The sequence below is a fragment of the Lutra lutra genome, chromosome 9, assembly GCF_902655055.1.
Source record: "Lutra lutra chromosome 9, mLutLut1.2, whole genome shotgun sequence".
Lineage (NCBI taxonomy): Eukaryota > Metazoa > Chordata > Mammalia > Carnivora > Mustelidae > Lutra > Lutra lutra.
In genome coordinates, this window is record NC_062286.1 from 59,060,607 (window position 1) to 59,082,679 (window position 22,073).

The 22,073-nt window shown below is 37.8% G+C and overlaps 1 protein-coding gene across 2 annotated transcripts in view; it reads left to right on the forward strand.

Moving 5' to 3' along the window:
* Nucleotides 1-13,138: 13,138 nt before the first annotated feature.
* Nucleotides 13,139-22,073, forward strand: part of PELI1 (pellino E3 ubiquitin protein ligase 1) — a 64,843-nt gene continuing 55,908 nt past the window's right edge. Inside the window, exons 1-2 of one of the 2 annotated variants that reach the window (XM_047744918.1) lie at nucleotides 13,139-13,455; nucleotides 21,480-21,520. The gene's annotated coding sequence lies outside the window, so the exon portion shown is untranslated. The remainder of the gene's footprint in view (nucleotides 13,456-21,479; nucleotides 21,521-22,073) is intronic. The other variant, XM_047744917.1, reaches the window with a different exon arrangement.

The window sequence follows — 22,073 nt, forward strand, 5'->3', positions numbered from 1 at the left end:
AAATTGTTTTCGAGGTTCATACCTAGAATAAGACAATTTTTTAATCCATATTCTGGACTCACTTGGTCTGTTTTTACTATTTTCCCATACATTTTATGGGGATACTATTTTATATATTTTCCTATACATATACCTTCAAGTCCAAGTCAGAGCTTTTTTTTTCTTTTCATTAGTGAGGCAAAGGCTTTTCTGTTTCTATTACTTCTCAGCTCCCAGGTAAATTGATTCTTCTCATGACCACACATCTTCATTAGGTAGTATGTCTCTCACTCCCCATTCACTAAAATATGTTAGAACTATATTCTTTGCATTTGTTATGTACCAAGCTCTCAGTCTTTTCTTTCTATCAAGTCAGATTTTAAGCTAGTTTTCTTAGGCACTTTTACATTTATCTTTCTAGACCTCATGCCATTTCTACCTCTACATTATGATATTGTTTTTCTCACCTAAGTAGGTTTCTTTTTAGTAAAAAAGTTAGCCTATCTAAAACCCAATCTACCTACACCTCCTATCACAATGAGTTACGGTTACACTTAAATATACATATTTTGAGGCAGGATACCCCCATCAAGCCTAGTTCTTATGGGACTATAGTCCTATCGAGCTTGCTGAAAAGAATAATTTTATTCTTTTTAGTTGCCCGATTTCTGGGGGATTAGAAAGAGATGCTAACCCTGTTTTATGTATAGAGTTGATTCTCATTCTTCATGGAGTATGTATTCATGAATTAACCCACTAGCTAAAATTTATTTGCACCCCCAAATAAATGTTCATAGTGCCTTCGCAGGTCACTCATGGACATGCAAAGAGCAGTCAAAAATTTGAGTTACCTGGCACCTGCATACCTAGCTGAGGCTGAATAAGGCAATGCTCTGCCTTCTTGTCTCAGCCCTCATAGTGGAAAGAAATATCCTTTTTGTGGTCTGGTTAGCACCAAATTGTTCAAATTTTTTGCTTTTTTTATTTCGGTGATTTCAATGTTTAAAATGGCCCACAAGCATAATGCTGAGGTGCTGTCTACTCTTTCTAAGTACAGGACAGCTATGACGTTGCCCTCAGAGAAAATATGCATCTTAGATAAGTTTCATTTAGGCATGAGTTATAGTGCTGTTGACTGTGAGCTCAATATTGATGAATCAACAATATATACTAAATAAGTTGTCTTTAAACAGAAGTATACATAAAATAAGTTTATCTATCCCTCAGTTGACTAAAACGTTGTCACCAGATGCTCACAGATCTTAATCTTGTATTTCCTTGAAGGGGCATGGTTTAGTATTCACTAATTCAGTGTTTGCAGCAACTTTATAGATCGTAGCTACTATGAATAATGAGATTCAACTGTGCATGTGTGTACGTAATTTCTATGTAGCAAAATTACTGCCCCTGGCTAATACCAGTTACTGAACCACATACTATAGTTTATAATACACCTCTGAAAATCCTCTAAATTAAATCTTGTGAAATTATAAACACATTTACCCTTTGATCCAACAATCTTATTTCTAGAAATCCATTCGAAAGTTATAGTGACAAATAAAAGAACACCCATAACTGTGAATCTTCTAATGGAAGCACACAACAGCACCTTTGAAACAGTCTTGACAAAATTGAACTTGAATCTTTTATGCCTCTAGATCTAACTATCAATTTACAGAAAATTCAAGGGACAGAGGAAAATGTAAAACATATGTAGATGCATGGGGCATCTGGGTGGCTCAGTGGGATAAAGCCTCTGCCTTTGGTTCAGGTCATGATCTCAGGGTCCTGGGGTCGAGCCCCACTTCAGGCTCTCTCTGCTCAGCAGGGGGCCTGTCCCCCCGCCCCGCCTGCTGCTCTGCCTACTTGTGATCTCTCCCTCTCTCTGTCAAATAAATAAATACAATTAAAAAAAAAAACAACATGTAGATGCAGTCAACAGAATCCAGACTAGACATTCTACTGGACAAATAACCTTATTTCCTCAACAACAACCAACCCCCTACAACCACCTACACATACACACACACACCACTTAAACCTTAAAAGAGACTTAAGCACTGGTAGTCTTATGGAAGAATGTTCATAGCAGCTTTATTCTCAATAACAAAAACTTTCATTAACCAAATATCCATCAACAGGAGAAAAGAGACACATATTATAGTAGTGATAGCAATTATAGGAAGTAGACTAAATGAATCTCACAAACATTATATTGAGAAGAAGCTGGACTTAAAGAGGAGAAAGGCCTAGAACACACACTAATGTAAGGTTCAAAAAAGTCAACATAGAAGTTTCCTGTGAAGGAGTAAGAGGCACAAGGGGACTATCTAGAGAGATGTAAATTCCTGTGTGATGATAGGGATATGGGTTATATTGACATATCCATTTATCAAAACTGTACAGCTAAGATTTGTATGTTGAAATATATGTAACATTTTACCTCAAAACACTGTTAAAAAAATAAAGTTGGAGAGTGGGTAGAAGTAGAGATGATAGAAGGAGATAGATCACTGGTCATGGTTGAACTGGGTGTTACATATATATATTACACGGATACAAAGCTTTTTTAAAAAAGGGACTTAAGTGATAATAACAACCAATGGCATTTTGGCCATTAACAACTGTCTGGATAAGACTACAAGCTCTATTACAAAGCTGTAATCATCAAGACAATTTGGTACTGGCACAAAAACAGACACATCAATCAATGGAACAGAATAGAGAGCCCAGAAATGGACCCTCAACTCTATGGTCAACTAATCTTCAACAAAGTAGGAAAAATGTCCAATGGAAAAAAGACAGTCTCTTCAACAAATGGTGTTGGGAAAATCAGACAGCCACATCCAGAAGAATGAAACTGGACCATTTCCTTATACTACACACAAAAATAGAGTCAAAATGGATGAAAGACCTCAATGTGAGACAGGAATCCATCAAAATCCTTGAGAAGAACACAAGAGAACACAAGAGAAGAACACACAATCCTTGAGAATAACGAAGCACCTCTTCGACCTCAGCCAAAGCAACTTCTTCCTAAAAACATTGCCAAAAGCAAGGGAAGCAAGGGCAAAAATGAACTATTGGGACTTTATCAAGATCAAAAGCTTTTGCACAGCAAAGGAAACAGTTAACAAAACCAAAAGACAACAGACAGAATGGGAGAAGATATTCGCAAATGACATAACAGATAAAGGGCTAGTATCCAAAATCTATAAAGAACTTATCAAACTCAACACCTAAAGAACAAAGAATCCAATCAAGAAATGGGCAGAAGACATGAACAGACATTTCTGCAAAGAAGACATCCAGATGGCCAATAGACACATGAAAAAGTGCTCAATATCACTTGGTATCAGGGAAATACAAATCAAAACTGCAATGAGATACCACCTCACACCAGTCAGAATGGCTGAAATTAACAAGTCAGGAAATGACAGATGTTGGCAAGGATGCAGAAAAAGGGGAACCCTCCAACACTGTTGGTGGGAATGCAAGCTGGTGCAGCCACTCTGGAAAACAGCATGGAGGTTCCTCAAAAAGTTGAAAATAGAGCTACTCTACGACCCAGCCATCGCACTACTGGATATTTACCCTAAAGATACAAATGCAGTGATCCGAAGGGGCACATGCACCCAAATGTTTATAGCAGTAATGTCCACAATAGCCAAACTATGGAAAGAACCTAGATGTCCATCAACAGATGAATCGATAAAGAGGAGGTGGTATATATATAAATGGAATACTATGCAGCCATCAAAAGAAATGAAATCTTGCCATTTGCAATGACGTGGATGGAACTAGAGGGTATTATGCTTAGTGAAATAAGTCAATCGGAGAAAGACAACTATCATATGATCTCCCTGATATGAGGAAGTGGAGATGCAATGTGGAGGGTTTTGGGGGTTAGGAAAAAAATAAATGAAACAAGTTGGGATCGGGAGGGAGACAAACCATAAGAGACTCTTAATCTCACAAAACAAACTGAGGGTTGCTGGGGGGAGGAGGGTAGGAAGAAGGTGGTGGGGTTATGGACATTGGGGAGGGTATGTGCTATGGTGAGCGCTGTGAAGTGTGTAAACCTGGCGATTCACAGACCTGTACCCCTGGGGCAAATAATACATTATATGTTAATAACAATAGTTTTAAAAAATTGTCTGGATATTTGAGTGTATTAAGGAAATATTCAGGAAGTTATATTTAGGCGTGATAATCATATTATAGTTTTGTTTTTAAAATAAAGATGCCCAGTTTTTAAGAGACATGTATGAATATGCAGATAAAATTATATGGCATCTGGGATTTGTTTTGAAATAAGCCAGTGGGTGTAGTGGAGGTAGAGACAAAACAAGGTTGGCCAGGAGTTGAAATTTCTTCAAGCTGGATGATGGATGCATGGGATTCATTGGACTACTTTCTGTTCTTCTGTATATTTTGAAATTTCATATAATAAAAGGATCTGTAAATAATGCATTAAAAACATTCTCCCATAAACTGAAAAACTCCAGGCTGCTAAGTCTGGTTGAATTGATGGAACTATATGACTTGGCTAATGTGCAACTCTGATTTTATCAGAGGAGAGATAGGCTGGGAGCAGGAACCCCGGCTGGTAACACTAGCAGGGGGCGTGTGGTGACTCAGGTTGGGAGGTTGGGAGTTTTATACAGTGACACAGCAGGGTGGGGTTGTGAAGAAACTGATCTCTGAGAGGTAACTGTGGAGGCAGGACAAGCAGGAGACAGATGCTTAAGGCAGGTTGTGAAACTGAATGGGGGAATCATCTGAGAAAATATTAAAGCAGTACCAGTTCAGGAGACCTGGTTAGGAGGGATCAATCCTGAAAAAAGCAGAGCTTAACTAGGAAAAGTTTATTGGCAAAGTCCAAGATTCCTGTACTCAGGCTACAAAGAGATGTTAAAACAAAATGAAATGAAACAAAAACCAATGAGTTTAGAGAGTAACTTACTACTTTACTTACTAATTCAAAGAACTAGAGAAGACTACCAAGGAGGGATTGGGTTGTGGGGCACCAGCCTAGTTGGGGGGATGAAACAAGGAGACTTAGAGTGAGCACCATGAACTTATAGTCCTATAACTTGCCAACTTTAAATATGGTTATTTACCCTAAATTCCCTCCACACCCCAGCCTGGCTCCCCAATATTCCCTAATCATGCCTCGAAAGTGTATATACTACCACTCCAGAGATGGTAATGCTTCACAGTCAGTGTATTTCTTTTGTACTTGAACGTGAAGGAAGTAGTATTTTAGAAAGTCAGAAATGTTCTTAAAGGTATCAGTAAAAGATTTTTTTAAAAAGAAGAATATAGGTAGTTATGGCAAAATATTTGAAACTGCTTTTAAAAATGAGTGAAAAGTTAAAAAAAAAAAAGTGAAAAGTAGACTTCCACAGCATGGCTGACTGAGCTAATTGTAGCCACCTTTTCTCATACAAATACATAGACATCCTGGGTAAATGTAACAACATAGCTGAACTGAAAGAAAGAGAAATCCTTATTGCCAGAGGGGGAAAAGTGTTGTGTCAGGAGAAGGGGACTCAAAGCCAGAGACCTAAATCTCAGTTTTAAGGGCCTGGGGCCAAGGTTTTAATGCCCCTAAAGGGATTTGTAGTGGTCTGGCAGTGCTGAGGTTAGAACTGGGACCTCTGCTAACAGCAGGACTTTCAGATAGCTGAAAGCCAATGTCCAAGCTCAAGGTAGTCAGGCAGGAGGAAATTCCTCCTTATTTGTGAAAGATTCAGGCGTTTTGTTCTATTCAGTCTTTCAACTGATCAGATAAAGCCCACTCACATTAGGGAGTACATTCGCTTTACTCAGTCTAGTGATTCAAACGTCAGTATCATCCAAAAACACCCACAGAGACACACCCAGAATAATGTATAAGCAAGTATCTGGCCCAGTCAGACACATAAAATTAACGATTGCTAGTACTTATCTATAGAGTTGTGTCAAAGATAAAATGAGATAACGGAGCAGGATGCTTGGTACAGGTAAGATCTTAGTAATGCAATAAATGTTAACTGTTGTTATTGTTATTACTCTACACACTCTCCCTGGGGGATCTTTTTTAAAAGATTTATTTATTTATTTGTGGAGGGGCAGGGGCAAAGAGAGAGGGGGGAGAGAGAGAAGCAGACTCCCCACTGAGCACAGATCCCGTAGCGGGGCTTGATCTCAAGACCCTGAGATCGTGACCTGAGCTGAAACCCAGAGTTGGAGGCTCAACTGACTGAGCCACCCAGGCACCCCTGTCCCTGGGGGATCTAACTTCAGTGATGGTATGAGTCCTCAATATTTATCTCATGTCTACTGGATATCATCACATTCGCTTCAAACTCTGTTGTCCAAAATGAAACTCATTATTCTCTACAAAGTTACTTCTCTTCCTGTGTTCACTATTTTAATGAGTAACTTCAATGTATAATGCCCAGTTACACAGCCAGGAACCTCAAAATTATCCTTCTCTCCTCTTCTCCTCACTTCCCACATCCAATCAGCAATTAAGTCCCATTCATTCTATCTCTTGAATGTCTTCGGTATCTGTTCTCTTCTCTCCATTCTCCACAGCTACTTAGTTTGTCCATCATCTCTCACCTGAATTATTACATATTCTTTAACTGGTCACCCTGCTCAAACACAAATATGATTTATATCACTCCTTGGTTTAAATCCTTTCAACAATTTCTCATTGCCAAACTCCATGGCATGGCATGGCATGGCATGGCATAGAAAGATTTCTGTGATCTGATCCCAGAAAAATTTACCTAACCTCATGATTCCGAGTGCCCAGATCACACCCTATCATCTGTCCTGAACTGCTTATAGGTCTCCAAGTGGGCCATGCTATTCCATCTTGCGTGTTTTTTCTTATAGTGCAAGCTGTATTGAAATGTCCTTGGTCACCTGGTAAGTACCCAGTCATTTTTCAGGACTCAGCTCAACCACTACCTCCTCTTTGAAGTGTTTTCTTACTGTATTCTCATGTAAAACGATTATTCCCTTGTCTACATATCCACTGTTTCCAAAACATACTTCTAGAAAAGTGGTAAGATTTTGTTTTACTTATCTATTCCCTGGCTTAGAAGATTTTGGAGTTTTGGAAACATGACTAATTAATCTTTTACATCCATAGCTTGGCACTATGATCAATGAGTATTCAATGAAAGAATTAATGCATGAAATTTGAAGTATAAAAATACAAGTAATTATTCCATGAACATATAAATCAGGGGTGGAAGCACAATCTAAATCTTCTCTCCATGAGTTTTCCACTTCTCTCATTATTTAGTATTTTTTAAAGTTCCAAAATGACTGCTTGCATATGTGTTGGTTGGCCTAATACTGAGAATATACAGGCTGCATTCTTTGGTATAAAAGCATACTCCTTTAAAACATTAAAATCTTAACTAGCTTGTCGTTGACATTTTCCAAATATATCTAAAATGTCAGAGACAGCATTTGGGGCCTACAAATCTTTTGAGTGAAAGCCCAGGCCTTCAAATTGTGTGCCATTCACAGGTTTAAAATAGGAACATGTGCCATGTTGACTGTGAGCTATTTGGAGACTCTGAGAACATTAAAAGAGAATAATTTTATTTTAGGGAGGACTATTGGAAGGTAGAAGTTTTAAGAGTAACCTACATAATATATGAATATTAAAATGCATGCCTCCCCCCAAAACACACGTTATTACTCTCAAATCTGAGAGTCTTAGCAAGAGTTCAATATGTGGTCTAGGTCTTCCTGATCCCAAAGAGAAGACTGCCTGCATTTCTAGTAAAAAAAAAAAAAAAAAAACCAAACCTTTTTTTAACATACATGAACTAACAGGATATAATCATTTGTCAGCATATGAGAAATTTGGACAAAATATGAAAAGGTACATTCATATGCTGCAGATGAAACATTTGCAATAAAAGGAGAAAAATAAGTTTGTAACAGTTTTTTTCAAGGCATAAGGAAAGATTGATGTATCTAATTCCTGCTACATCATTTACAAGCAAATTAGATTAATTGCATGATGTTTTGGAGAAAGGTATCAATATTGTGATTTTTTTCCTTTATATTCATATTCTAAATACCATTGTCATGTATGTTTGGAATGAGGGTAGAAACACAGTTTAAGTTGATTTTTATATGGTCCAATGGTGGAGGAAACATTGGGATTTACTGAGCAAATTCTCAAGATCAAGAATTTTTTAGAATTTAAGAGATCTAACAAAACCCAAGTTATTAATCCTCCAGGATTCACTTTCTTACTGAAATGACTAGGTATTTGAATATACCAAATTTGAAAGTGCAGATAAGCAAAAAGGATAGCTGTTTTGGTCAAAGAAATGTTCAGTATTAAACTAGATACATAGACTGAATAGATGCTGGTAAGTGAAGGTTCACTCATTTCCTGTGACTAAAGTTTCCTGAATTCAAAGCAGGGCAGATTTTGAAGAACTATACAGAAGTGTATGGTGAACACAATTTCAAAAAAGAGAATCACTCTTTTCATATATAAATGAATGCAACCTTGATTTTCTACCTGACTTTAAAGTACAAACCCCATAATGTCTAAATTGGGCTATTTCCACGTTATTATGGTGGCTGTTTCAAAGTAGTATATATTGACTGAACATTTGCTCTATTCTAAGGACTTTACATGTATTTCCTCTTTCAAGAAAAATTGATTGAACTAATAATAAGTGATGATCATACAAAAGATAAACTATTCCCTCAATTTTAGTGACAAGTACACAAACTCCAGAATTATGTTGAAGTTGCTGCCAATGAAACCAAATTTTGAGCAATGTGTGGGTCTACCTGATTCTGGGAAATATACTTTATTTCATGAAGCTACTTTATTTCCTGAAACAGAAGAGCATGTAGCTCTTCTATGTTCAGCTGTACATACATAGAATACAAAATAACAATGCCTATAAATAAGAAAGAAGCTTACTTCTGTCACACTTAAAAGAGGTGAAGAGATAGAAATTCCAGAACCCATGTCAGCTCTGTGGTTATTAAGGATGCAGATTTCTTCATATTTCTGTTTCTACATTCACACATACTTTTTTTAAGATTTCATTTTATCTCCACTGTTGACTTATTAGCTATACCTGTTTTATTTTTGATGGGTGTTCTAAGATTTAGAATGCACATTTTTAATTTATCACACCTGACCTTCAAATGAGAGTACAACATTTCACATATAATTTAATTCTAACAATATAATTCCATTTCACCTTCCATCCTTTGAATTATTATTGTCAAGTATTTTACTTCTACATATATTATGAACCCTATAAAACACTTATATTTTTAAGTAGTAATTATCATTTAAAATTTTTTAAATGGGGGGCATCTTTTGTGTTTACTTACATAGTTACCATTTCCAGAACTCTTCATTCTTTACTATAAATCCAAGCTTCTGTGTGTGTATGTGTGCATTTAATGCTGAAAAAGTTGCTTTAACATTTTTTGTGGTGCAGTGCAACATTCTCTCAGCTTTTGGTTTATTTAGCTTTCATTTTTAAAAGATATTTTCTCTTGATAGAGGATTCTATGTGACAGACTTCTTTTCTTTCAGCACTTTTTAAAATCCCCTTTCATTGTCTTTTGACTTGCATAGTTTCTGATCAGTAGTTTATTGAATTTTTGTCTTTGTTTCTCTATACTTAAGGTACCTTTCTTCCCCCCCACCCCCGGCTGCTTTTAACATTTTCTTCTTATCACAAGTTTTCAACAATTTAATGATGATGTCTTTTGTGGTGGTTTTGTGAGTATGTGTGCTGACTCTGCTTGGGGCTCATTGAACTTTTTGAGTCTTTAAGTTTATAATTTTTATAAAATTTTTAGCTATATTACTTCAAAGAATTTTTCTGTCACTCTTCTCACCTTTCTCTCATCTGGAACTCCAGTTGCACAAAAATTAGAATACTTGGTATTATCCTACCAAGATCACTGAGGTTGTTTTCCTTTTTTTACTTTTTGTTGTCATTTTAGTTTTTTCCTTCACATGCCAGACTCTACTGCCTTGTCTTCAAGTTTACCAATCTTTTTCCTGAGCATCCAATCTGCTTGAGTGTGAATCTCACCCAGTTAAATTTTTATGTTCAATGAAATTCCATATTTTTATATCTTTAATTTCTCTTTCAGTATATGGAGCATATTTATAATAATTTTTAATGTTGTCGACTGCTAGTTCTGCCATCTTTGTCATTTCTGTGTTTATGTTGACTGACTTTTCTCCTGATTATAGATTACATTTTCCTACTTCTTGTATTTTCTAGTTCTCTTGCTAGTTCCCCGGCATTTTCATGATCTTCCTGCCTACGCCTTACGTGCTGGTGTTCCCCAGAATGCTATTATTGATTCTTCCTTTTCTGCTCTACATACTCCCCCTGGGATTATTTCATCCATTCCCATAATTTTGACTGCCATCTTAGTGATGGTATATTCCAATTATAACTTCTGCTGTCCAGATCTCTCTTCAGAGCACTAGAGTCATATATATATACATATACATATGTATATATGTATGACTGCCTACTCCACTTCTCCACAGAGATGTCCAGAATTATCTCAAACTCAACATATCCAAAGTGAATTCATCAAATTCCCCCTCAAAAGCTGTTCAATCTCCTGTATTCCTTAACTCAGTGAATGGCATCACTAGCTCATAAATCTGTGACTCATCCTTCTCCTTCCCTATAATAGATATTGTGGATCCCTCCCATCCCGTCAGCCTTCGTTCTTCATTTTCTGGGTAATCACCTCAGTTTTCACTGGGATAGCCAGACTTTCTCATCACAACTTGGGGGAATCTGACTCCTTTGGGTCTAGGGAAAGGGTATATGTCTTTATCCTTAAATAATTAGCCTCATGTCATCCTCTGGTCATGTATAGACATGTGAATCAATTCTTAAGGCTTCTGGGAAAGGTGTTTTCTCTCCTTCCTCAAAGACTTTTCAAAAATTACTCTTTTTTTTTCTTTTCATGTACCCAGATGGTAAAACTTAAAACCATAGGAATTTCATAAAACCACTATCACTTGACCATAGGCTAATACTAAGGAAGGAAAAGCAATGAAACTAGAGAGAAACATGACATCTCTGAATTGAATCATTCAGCTCTGTAGCTCACATTTTCATTGGACTTTCTATCTAAGACAGGTAATACCGGTTTATTGGTTAAGCCAGTTAGAGCTGGGTTTTTGCTGCTTGCAACCAAAAGCATCATAATTAATAACTTTCCTTCACCTTTCACCCCCAAACATAGGTAATTGCTCACTAGATTCTATTAATTCTCTCTTTTAAATAGTGTCTGATTAATCACCCTCGGTTCTGTCACTAGTGTCATTGTCCCTGCCAATGCCTTAGTTCAGGCTCTCCTCTTTTTTTAAATGCATAAAATGCATTTCTAAAATACATATCTTATCAAAATTTCATCTGCTTAAGTCCTGGCATGAATTTCCATTGCATCTAGAAAAGAGTCCACATTCCTTAGCATATTGTATAAGATTCTTCATGATCTAAGCAGTTTCCCTTACTTTTTCTGTGTCTCCTCTCACCACTCCCTCAAACCCATTCTACCAATGCTGAACTCTTTGCATAATCAAAATACTGAACAGTCTCCTGCCTCTAGCATTTTGCTCTTGCTACCTTTTACCTCCACCCCCAAGGCTCCCACCCACTTCTCTCTTCCTCTCCTCCACCAAAATGCACAAACACGTTGACACATAGTCATCTTCAAGTTCGAATGTTTTGGAAGCATCTCCTGATCTTGCTTGAGTCTGGGGCAGCTGTGTATTAAAGTACCTGGTGTACTTTCCTGTTATAGTATTTATCACATTGAGTCCCTTTATTTACCTGTGTGCTCTGTGCATGGCAAGCACTTTCAAAACAAGGAAACTTTCTTTTACATTCTTGTATCTCTACTTCTGAGAACTAATAAAGTGCCTGGAACATAGTATACTCAATAAATGTTTTTTTGAATGAGTAATTATGTGGTCTACAAGCATAAGGATTTCTGATCTTGAGATTCTATTTGAAAACCTCAATTTTTCTCTCACGAAATGTGTTTCTGATTTATAAACATTAATCTTTTTCTTCCAGGATATGGGTTTCTAGCTAGGCAGAGCAGGAAAACAAAACAGCTTGCTTGGGACAGGTTCCTTTTAGTCCTGTAGAGATCCAGTAACTTTATCCTGCCTTTCACCACCCTCCTCCACTACCAATTTGCACCTGGGTGCTCGATATGGGTGTAGACTTAGCTGACCAGCCCAACAGCATACTTAGACCTTAGTTCAGACTTCTGTTATTGCCAAATGAAAGTTTGCCAATATATGTACAGTAAACAATTTTCAACATCCCACGTATTGTTTGAATTTATATTTCTCAAAAATCGTAGACTAAAATAAACAAATCTGGATTATTTTACACTGAGCAAGTAAAAAATACCAATCCAATCCTGAACTTTTACCTTTGCTGGTCTTAAAATTTGATGTGACTAAGTGAAAAAATTAACTATGTGATTCCGACAGTTCTAATAATAGTTTCATCACTTGTTAGGTTACTGGAAGGCAGCTACATTTCTACAAGTCTTACGTAAAACAAAACAAAACCAAACCTTGAATTTAAGGCAGAGAGGATTCGTTTGAGGGAAGGGAAGGAAAACTGTATTTGTGATTCAGAATTTTGAAAGAAAATTAAGCAGCAAGGAAGACCGAAATAGCGACAGGAAGTCAGACTTCACTGGCACTTGTGAGTGGTGAAGCTAGGAGCTGGGGGTGGAGCAAAGTAGGAAGGACTAGCTGAGGGCGGGATCCCTAACAGCACCTTAAGACAAGAAGGGCCTTGTTCAGCCCGCTGCAGCAAAGAACACTTCTCTTCCTCGGTGTGTGTCGGTGACCATAGTAACAGTGGGGGCCGACCCTCTCTCCTCGAGCATGCGCAGTGCAGAAAGAGTGGGCCCCATCCTCAACCACAAGGTTTCCCTCTTTTCTTCAGTCGGAAAACTACAACTCCCAAGAGACCACTCCGCGAAGCGTCACCGCCTCCCGCCGTGGCCCTGCCTAGTCCCCTCCCTCCTGCCCCGCCCTCCTGTTAGTCCCCTCCCCTCCCTCTGAGTGTGTGTCAGTGACCCAGAGGCGGTGTGAGGCGGAGGGACCGTCGGGGGGCGCCGCCGCGGCCGCCGCCTCCACCAGCAACCCCAGCCGTGCCGCGCGTTCGGATTTGCCTCGAGCCCTCCGCGAGCGCACCACAAAGCGGGCCCCGCGCTTTTCCCTCCGCCCGCGGCTCCTCAGCACTCGGTTCCGCGGCCAACTTCCCTCGCCGGGCTTGGCGGGTTGGCGAGGAAGGCGGCGCAGAACGCTGGGCTGTCTGCTCGCGCTCCTCGCGTACGCACACTTCACCCCCTCGCTCCGGCTCTCGGGGCCGTGCTGGGATTGCGGCCGCCAGCAATTGTCCGGTGAGTGTGGCGGCGGCGCGCCGCGGGAGGGATGGTGACGGGGTCGGCGAGGGGTGCGGGCAAGGCGGGCGCGTAACTTCCTCGGCTGCTGCTCGGGGCGACCGGCCGACTCTCCCCGCCCGCCTGCGCGCCCCCGCGCTGGAGGCGGCCGAGAGCGGAGTTTGCGGCGCGGGCATCCCGCGCCCTCGCAGGAGGAAGCGCCTTTGTCAGGAGCCTGCCCGACGCGCCCTCCCCCTCCGCCCGGGAGTCCGGCGCGCCGCGGCCAAATCCTAGCCCCGCGCTCTGCGCGCGGCCGCAAGCTGCGGGAGGGGAGCTCCGCGGGGGCAGGGAGGAAGAGAGAACTGAAAGAGAAACAAAGGGGGCGGTGGGCTTTTCTTTTGTTTGTGTGAATCTGCTAACTTCTTTCTCCTTCCTTACATAACGCAGACTTCCAAGTTAGTCATTCTTTTTATTGTTGTGATTATTGTCATCTTCTCTGCGTGTCTCTCGCATTTCCTTTCATCTCTGGATCTCATAGCGTTTAAAAACACTAATTAATTACACCTCTGGGGTCCCTACGAAACAAGTTACTATGCCCGTTTTCGTAAGTGGGTAAACTGAGGTCCGGAAGAGCTCTCTAATTGATGGATGCTCTTGATCTTCCGCCGCGCCTAATGTCTGAGGACCTGAAACCATTTATGAGTAAGAACTCGTTCTCCAATGGCCCGTGGAAAAGTTAAAGATGCTCATTTTAGTTACAGGTTAACTGAAGTCTAAAAGAAGTCTGGGTAATTGTTAGGTAGTTCAAACAATAATTCTTCTTAAATAGTATTGAGGACTATAGTCAAAGGACTCTTGGAAAATGCTGTAAATCATAAACTCACCTCAGCATCTACTTTTATTTTTGTACACTCAGGTCTCTTATGAGGCAAGAGAGCAATGATGGGGGGCAGGAGGGCAGAGTTTTTTTTTTTTTAATGTAGATTTGACAGATATTAATCACTACACACAAGGAAATGTGTCTTGGTTTTAACAGCATCAACAGCCTTCTCTTGGTGTAGTCGTCAAACAGGATGTTAACAAAAAATTGAGGGAACATTTCATCCATAAGGTGCTGATTGTGCCATGGACTGAAGCTTTAAGTGTTTGAAAAAGTCATTTGTTTGTTTTGGTTCAAGGCTGTGTACTTTTCCTCTGCAAAATGTTTTGTTTTCGTAGCAGCTGATCTTTTGTTTCAGAACTGGCTTTGTCTTTTTCTACATTGAATATGTATTATAATTGAGGAGAGATGTAAAGTGCTGTTTTTTTGTTTGTTTGCATTGTAGTGTGAATTTAAATTTTTGAATTGTGGAGAAGGTTCAGTCTTTCAGTTCTTCTGTTACAGTTTATGTTTCCTTTAAAACAGGAAATGTTTTCTCAGTGATCAGATTTACATCTCTCAAAACATTGTCCTTATTGTACAAATATATCATATGAATTCCTTTTGTTTTTTATTCACACCAACAACCTCTTCTGGAGGAAAATGCTTAACTCTGAGAACAAGCTTGTTTATTTTGGTAGTTGAACCAAACTGAAGGGTACCAAAAATTCAAATTAAGCATCGTTTCTCTTAGTTATTTCCTGAGGTGAATAATGATTAGAACTGTAGTAACAGTGAGTACTTTCACTTATCCTAATTACTCCTAAATTTAACTTTGTGTAATATAGTTGTCCCCAAATTTTAGATTCTGGTGGTTCCATCAGAAAAGGAAAGTGAGACATTTGTTCTTTTCATATTTCTCTGCAGTCCTCTAACCTGCCCCCTTCCTGTAGTATATTTAAAGAGGTCTTGAGTTTAAAACAAACAGTTGGAAATCAAACAGTTAAGTGTATGGAAAGCTGCATGTAGTGAAGTGGTTTTAATGCCTCATCTAATAAATTTGCACCTTTTAAAGGGAAAACTGTCATCTAGGTTTTAATTAATGTATTAGAGGTGCTGTATTGCAATAATGGTAGTATTTATTGACTTAAAGAAAAAGCTAGAAATTGTGTCTTAGTGACAGATCTGGGGTGAAGGAGGAGAAGCTGTGCTCTCCTTAAAATTGTCATTTCAGTGACCTTGCAGTTAGTTGGTTATGTTGAACTTTTTCTGAAAGCTTTTACAAACCAGATTTGCCAGAGGCATTTGTGCTTTAAGGAAGCTACTGACAAAACATCTTTACTCAGTCACTGGAGTCCAAAGGCAGAAGCTAGTGTTGACTGGCAAAGGCTGGCGTTGCAGGTTTCCTGATGTCTTTAGGGGAACCCTGAAAGAAATGACTGAAAAGCACAGGTTAGGGAATGAGTCTGGTACCACTGAATGCTAGTCAGGCATGTTTCAAGGGGAAACCTCTGTAGACTGCTATTTGACTTTATTTCAGCTTCTTTTCAGATTGTTATAATGTCACTTGTATATTCAGAATCTTGTGATTCAGAATATGCCTTATGGTAGTTGTCCAGTGGGTCAGATGATAAGGACTATACTGTAGTAATCCTGCTTTGTGAACAACTGTTTACAGACAGAAACTTCTGGGGTTGATAAATATTTTAAGCCTGGGCTTAGAATTGAAAACTATCTTTCTAACATTCTCACACACATACATCTTACCACTGCATATCAATATAGATCTATCCTTGTATTCATTAAATCAAAAAGATTTGTGTGGATTATTTTATTACTATATTTTAACTGTACAGTATATATTAAAATTTCAAAATGACACTTTATGATGGCACTAAGATGGTCCCAGGAGTTTCTTTGGAAAAATCATGTTACATTTATGTCATTTAATTAAAAAGAATGATTTAAGAGCCAGTGGAAAGAAGGAAGAGGAAAATCAACAGAAAGAAGGAAACCTGATAATGTTTTTAAAGAGTACAATATAAAAGATTCCTGGCAACATTATATAAGGGACAAAATGCTAGCTAAAATCTATAAACAGTGAATTCCACTTAGCACTTTCTGTTTATAGATTTCTAGCCATCTTTTCCAGATTCCTTCTAAATATATTACACAGAAAAAGTAAACAGATCATTCTTTCAAGGGATTTGGGTTGTTGGAGATTTTTTTTACACATGTGTTAAGGGGGTGGGTGGGTTATTGTTGTTTTTCTTTAAGTTTGACTTCTGCCAGAGAAGATTTCCCCCACAGTAATGTGTGGGAATCTCAAAACAAGAAATATTGGTCACTGAAACTAGACATAATTTCAAGTTATGCCACTAGCTTTTTCTCACATTGTCTTGAAAGACCACTTCTAATTTTCCTTTCAAAGATTGAAAATAATTGCCTAACATATTACACTTAGTAGGCCCTACATAAGTTCTGTTGTTGTTGCTGAATTAATTTGCAAGTAATAAAGAAGCAGCAATGATTTCTTGAGGGAATATCAGGGAATTTGTGTTTTTTTTTTCATTTTTAAATAGAAATAAGTAATCAAAACATGAATATCTGATTGAAGCCTTTCAATTAGCATAGCTTCCTTCAGGAGTAAACTTAGGAAAAGAGCTTCATCAGGTAATTTAAGAGAAATGAATTGTAAATGAGTCATGAAGATGTGATTGTTTTTTCAGAATGTGTAGGCGATGTTTTAGATTTTTTTTCTTCGCTTCAGTAAACTCTGTTTCAAAGAACAAGAATCTACATAGTATTCCTTGTATTACCCCTATAAGACTTTTATACACCTCAAAATACCATTTACAGAAAAATAGAATATGTTGCTATTGCCTGTAAATGGCAAAATCCAGACATTTGTCATTCCTCAGTTAATTTTGACCATTCATGTAGTTTTTAAAAAAGTTCTAAATTCAATACACATGTAATTTACTTCCTTTTCAAAGAATTTATTACTGATTTTTCTTTTATAATGAACCCTTGGGATGTTGCTAATTCTAAAAATATGTAGTACCCCTAGTTTCCCACCATCTTCTGCAGTTTCTTTTCCTATCATTTTTTGGCTACAATTTGCTTTCTCCCCTAAATTGTCCAAAATGAGCTAAGAAAAGTTTTCACATACTTGACAAGAAATATAGTCAGTTATTTATGATGCTAAACTTCAGCTAAATTTCACTGTACAATGTGCATTAAATTTGTTTTGGAGATAAAAGTATGCTTACTTTGAAAGAGGGAAGGTAAAGTAGGGATAACAAATTTCACCTTGGGTACCAAATCTGGCTCCCTGCACAATATTTAGAAAACTGGGAGTCCCAGTTCAGACTCAGCAGGAAAGAGTGCTATGATTAGCAATCTCTGCTATTGGGTGGGCAATGGACTTTTGACATGAATGCCAAATATTCATTCAGTATTTATTGGATGTCTTTTATGTATTGGGCCCTGGTCTAGATGCTAATATCACTCACACAGACTAAAAAGTAAAAACTCTACCTTAATGGTGTTTACATTCTAAACCAAGACACAGGCAATAAAATAAGTAAGTAAAATACTTCATGTTTTACCTCATTTCTTCTTCTTCTTCTTTTATTTTTTTAAAGATTTTATTTATGTACCTATTTGAGAGAGCTAGAGAGCATGAGCGGGATGGGGGAGGGTGGAGAGAGAGGGAGAAGCAGACTCCCTGCTGAGCAGGGAGCCCTGATACAAGGCTCAATCCCAGGATCCTGGGATCATGACCTGAGCCAGAGGGAGATGCTTAACTGACTGAGCCACCCATGTGCCCCAAATGACCTCATTTCTTCAAAAAATAAATAACGGGAAATAAGAAATGGAGAGGAAGCTGTAAGATTAAGAGAGACTTCAGAGGCATATCCACCAAATGTATAGTGTATGGACCTTAGATCCTGCTTTGAGCAAACTAACTATAAAAAGATGTTTGTGAAAATTGGGGAAATTTGGACATTAGATATTTGATTAAAAGGAATTGTTAGTTTTTGTAGGTGTGATAATGTATTATGGGTTTTAAATACACCTTTTAGAGATCTAATGTATTTATGAATTAAAATACCATGTTTGGATTATTGCTCTAAAGTAATTTGGAGGGGAGAGGAGCATAAATGAAACAAGATTGGCCATATATTGAAAGTTGTTGAAGGTAGATGATGGATACCTGAGATTTTTCATAGTCTATTTTTGTGTATGTTTGAAATTTTCTGTAATGAACAGTTTATACACAAACACACACACACACACACACACACACACACACACACACACACACACGTGAGGTAAGGGGGTAAACCTTGCAGATAATCCTGGGGCAGGACACAGGCAAAGAGAACAGCAAGTATGATGGCCCTGAGGTAGAGAATCTTGACTAGAATGCAAGAAACTACAAGAAGATGGGTGTGACTGCGTTAGAGTGAGAGAGTAGCAGGAGGTTGGGTAAGAAAGGTAAAGGGAGGGGCCAGGAGACCAGATTTTATAGGACCTGCTTGGTTATCCATCCTTGCTTTAAAGTAAGGACATTTATTTTACATACTTTACTTTAGTCACCCTGAAAGCTATGCACTTATTTCAAGAATACTAGCATTAGTCCAAATATTTTTGGAACTACCTTTTTTTGGGAATTGCCTTCTAAGCAAGTTGAAGAGCCACACACAAAAATAACTCAGTACTTTATATTTGTTACTTGTTTTTAAGGAAAAGGGGGGTATTAGCCACATGATATCTCATTTCATTTATCAGATATGGTTCAGAAAAGATTTTGGACAGAAAGAAAATAGGAAATAACTTCAGGCTGTTTCTAAAATTCACATCCACTCTGAGAATGCAATTACTGTTTCTAAATATCAGATCTACCCGTAGACTGAAAAGGAATTTTAATAATGTTTTGGACAATTATAGCATCATTTAGAATAAGGATCTACCTCTGAGAGTGACTAATATGGAAGAGGCTATTACACTCATTGTGATATTTAAGTTTCGTCTGATGCTTTATAACACATATACACACTAGACCATGCACACTTCTTAATAATTAGGTCCTCAAAACAATCATTGCAGGTAAGTTTCCGTGTTGTGTATTCAAGACTGAAGAGATGGCATTTATAATGTATTGAAGTTGTATAACTTTCTTGTTGCTATGGCATATACTTAGGGAATTGAAAGACTAGCACACATTTAGTGTTAGAGACTAATCTGATTCTTAAGTCTTATATTCATGCTTTAGTTCTCAGATTAGTAGTTGTTTCTGGAACATGATGATTTGCCATAATAAAGAACCGTGTTTAAATCTTTTATTACTATAGAAAAATTGATCTCATCCTCCAAATGTTTGACAGTCCCTCTCAAAGAAACCCTCCATAAATATGGATTTTTAAAATCTTCCATTCATGGGACAATATACATGTGGAGATTACTAACTTTGAATGGTTTTACACTAAATTACTTAAAATGATAAATGATTTTCATTCTCTGTAGGGATAAGTTTTCCAACCTGAGAAACTAAACTTATTTCAATGAGTTTTACTGTGTTGATAACATTGAATTTAAAAACAATTTTATAGTTAATTATGCATAATAGGGCACAATGTTTTCTCTTGTATTTTTCATCAATAATATGTAGGATTTAATGAGATAAGTAGAACTTGTGAACTTTTATTATATAATAAATTGCAAGGGCACCTGGCTTCCTCAATCAGTAGAGTATGCATTTTTTATCTCACGGTTGTGAGCTTGAGACCCATGGTGGGTGTAGAGATTACTTTTAAAAAATAAAATCTTAAAATAATAACAAAAAAGTTGCATAAAGTGACCACTGGGAATATAAGTATGTAACAGTATACTTTAAAAAGCTCCCTATTTTAAACATTTTTCAGAAAATTCTTTAATTTCTTTAATTCAACCAGAGTTTTTGGTCCTTTTGGTGTGTATATATGTGTAGGTGTACATATAGACAAATAGAACCTTCCTTCATATACTGTATATATTATCAGGATTTAGATGTTAGGTTGGGTTATTTAATGTATTTTAAACACTAGTCTATTGACATGAAACAGAGAGCCCATGTTTAATTCCTGGGCTTTCCATTAACTCTGAAGATCTTTACAAGCTATCTTTGATTCACCTGTAAAATACAATAAAAAGAAAAATAGTTTTTCATGAAGAACTTTGAAATTCTATGATGGGAATTTCATGGTGTGTGGCTCATCTTAGAAATTGTTTTTAGTCTGTTGATTTGGTAGTAGGATTATGAATCTTTTTCATTTCCCTTTTTGTGGAATAAATAACTTATGATGGAGGAGGAAGAGTAAGAGGGGGAGGGGAAGAGAAGGAAGGAAGGAAAAAAATTGGCTCTCACAAAAGAGTAAACATGTCCATAGATAATTCTTGTAACTTGGATCTACTTAAGTGTCCATGACTTAATGAGCTAAGACTCAAATTTATAAATTAAGTGGAGAATAGTAATAATAATACACCTTCCATTTCAAGAAAAAAAGTTGCTTTGCAAAAGGGACATCTTAAATTTCATATTGGCTTAAACTTTTTCACCATGATAAAGCCTGTATTTATTTTGGGAAATAATAACAATAATGAATTGATAATAATGTTAATAATGATGGTGATGATAATTAACAGAAATAAAGAATTATTTGAAAATTCACATTTGGGGCACCGGGTGGCTCAGTTGGTTAAGCATCCAACTCTTGATTTTTGTCTCAGGTCGTGAATTGAGTTGGGCTCCATGCTCAGTGGGAAGTCTGCTTCTCTCTCTCTCCCTCCCTCCCTCCCTCCCTCTGTCCCTCTGCCTTCTTCTGTCCCTATTCACCTGCTCACATGTGCACGTGCACTTGCATGCTCTCTCTCAAATAAATAAATAAACCTTTTTCAAAAAAAGAAAGTTCACTCTATTAAACTCTGTAGATTTTTATAGCATCAGGTTCCAAGATGTTCTTTTCAACTTGTGCTTTGTAAGATGCTAGTATTCCATGTCTCAGCAGGTCTCACTTCATCTCTCTTTCTTTCATCTCTTTCTCACTTTGTCACTGGCTCTGTTTATCTTCCTTTGCTTGCTTTAGTGCCCATTGCTCCTCCACCATGTTTTCTACATGTCTCCCATTTTTTATACTTACAGAGTGGGCTTGGAATGAATGAAGAGTGTTAAAGAAGTAACAGGTAGGTGACAAATATAACACTTGTCCTATTTGTGTCTTACCTACTTAGCTTCTTTTTTATCTTTTCTTGCCCCCCTTTTTTGGTGTGTGTTCTAGTAGAGAGATAGCATATCCCATCAGCTAGGCACTAAGAGATAAGTATGTGACCCAGAGAACACAGTACTTTTTGAACTGAATAATGTAGGAAGTAGTAGTACACTCATTGAACTGAAAGCCTCATGAGTTAATTCTGCATCCATCCAGAACCTATACCTAAACTAGCAAAAAATTTTTTTGAAACATTTTATTTATTCATTTGACAGAGATCACAAGTAAGCAGAGAGGCAGGCAGAGATAGAGGAGGAAGTGGGCTCCCCTCTGAGCAGGGAGCCCAAAGTGGGGCTCGATCTGAGGACCCTGGGATCATGACCTGAGCCAGAGGCAGAGACTTTAACCTACTGAGCCACCCAGGCACCCCTAAACTAGCAAAATTTAATAGAGTTAGAAGCCTAGTAGAATTTCAAAGGCCATTTTCAGCTCTTGGTGCATGTTGTCTTTTCCAAAAACATCAGTCA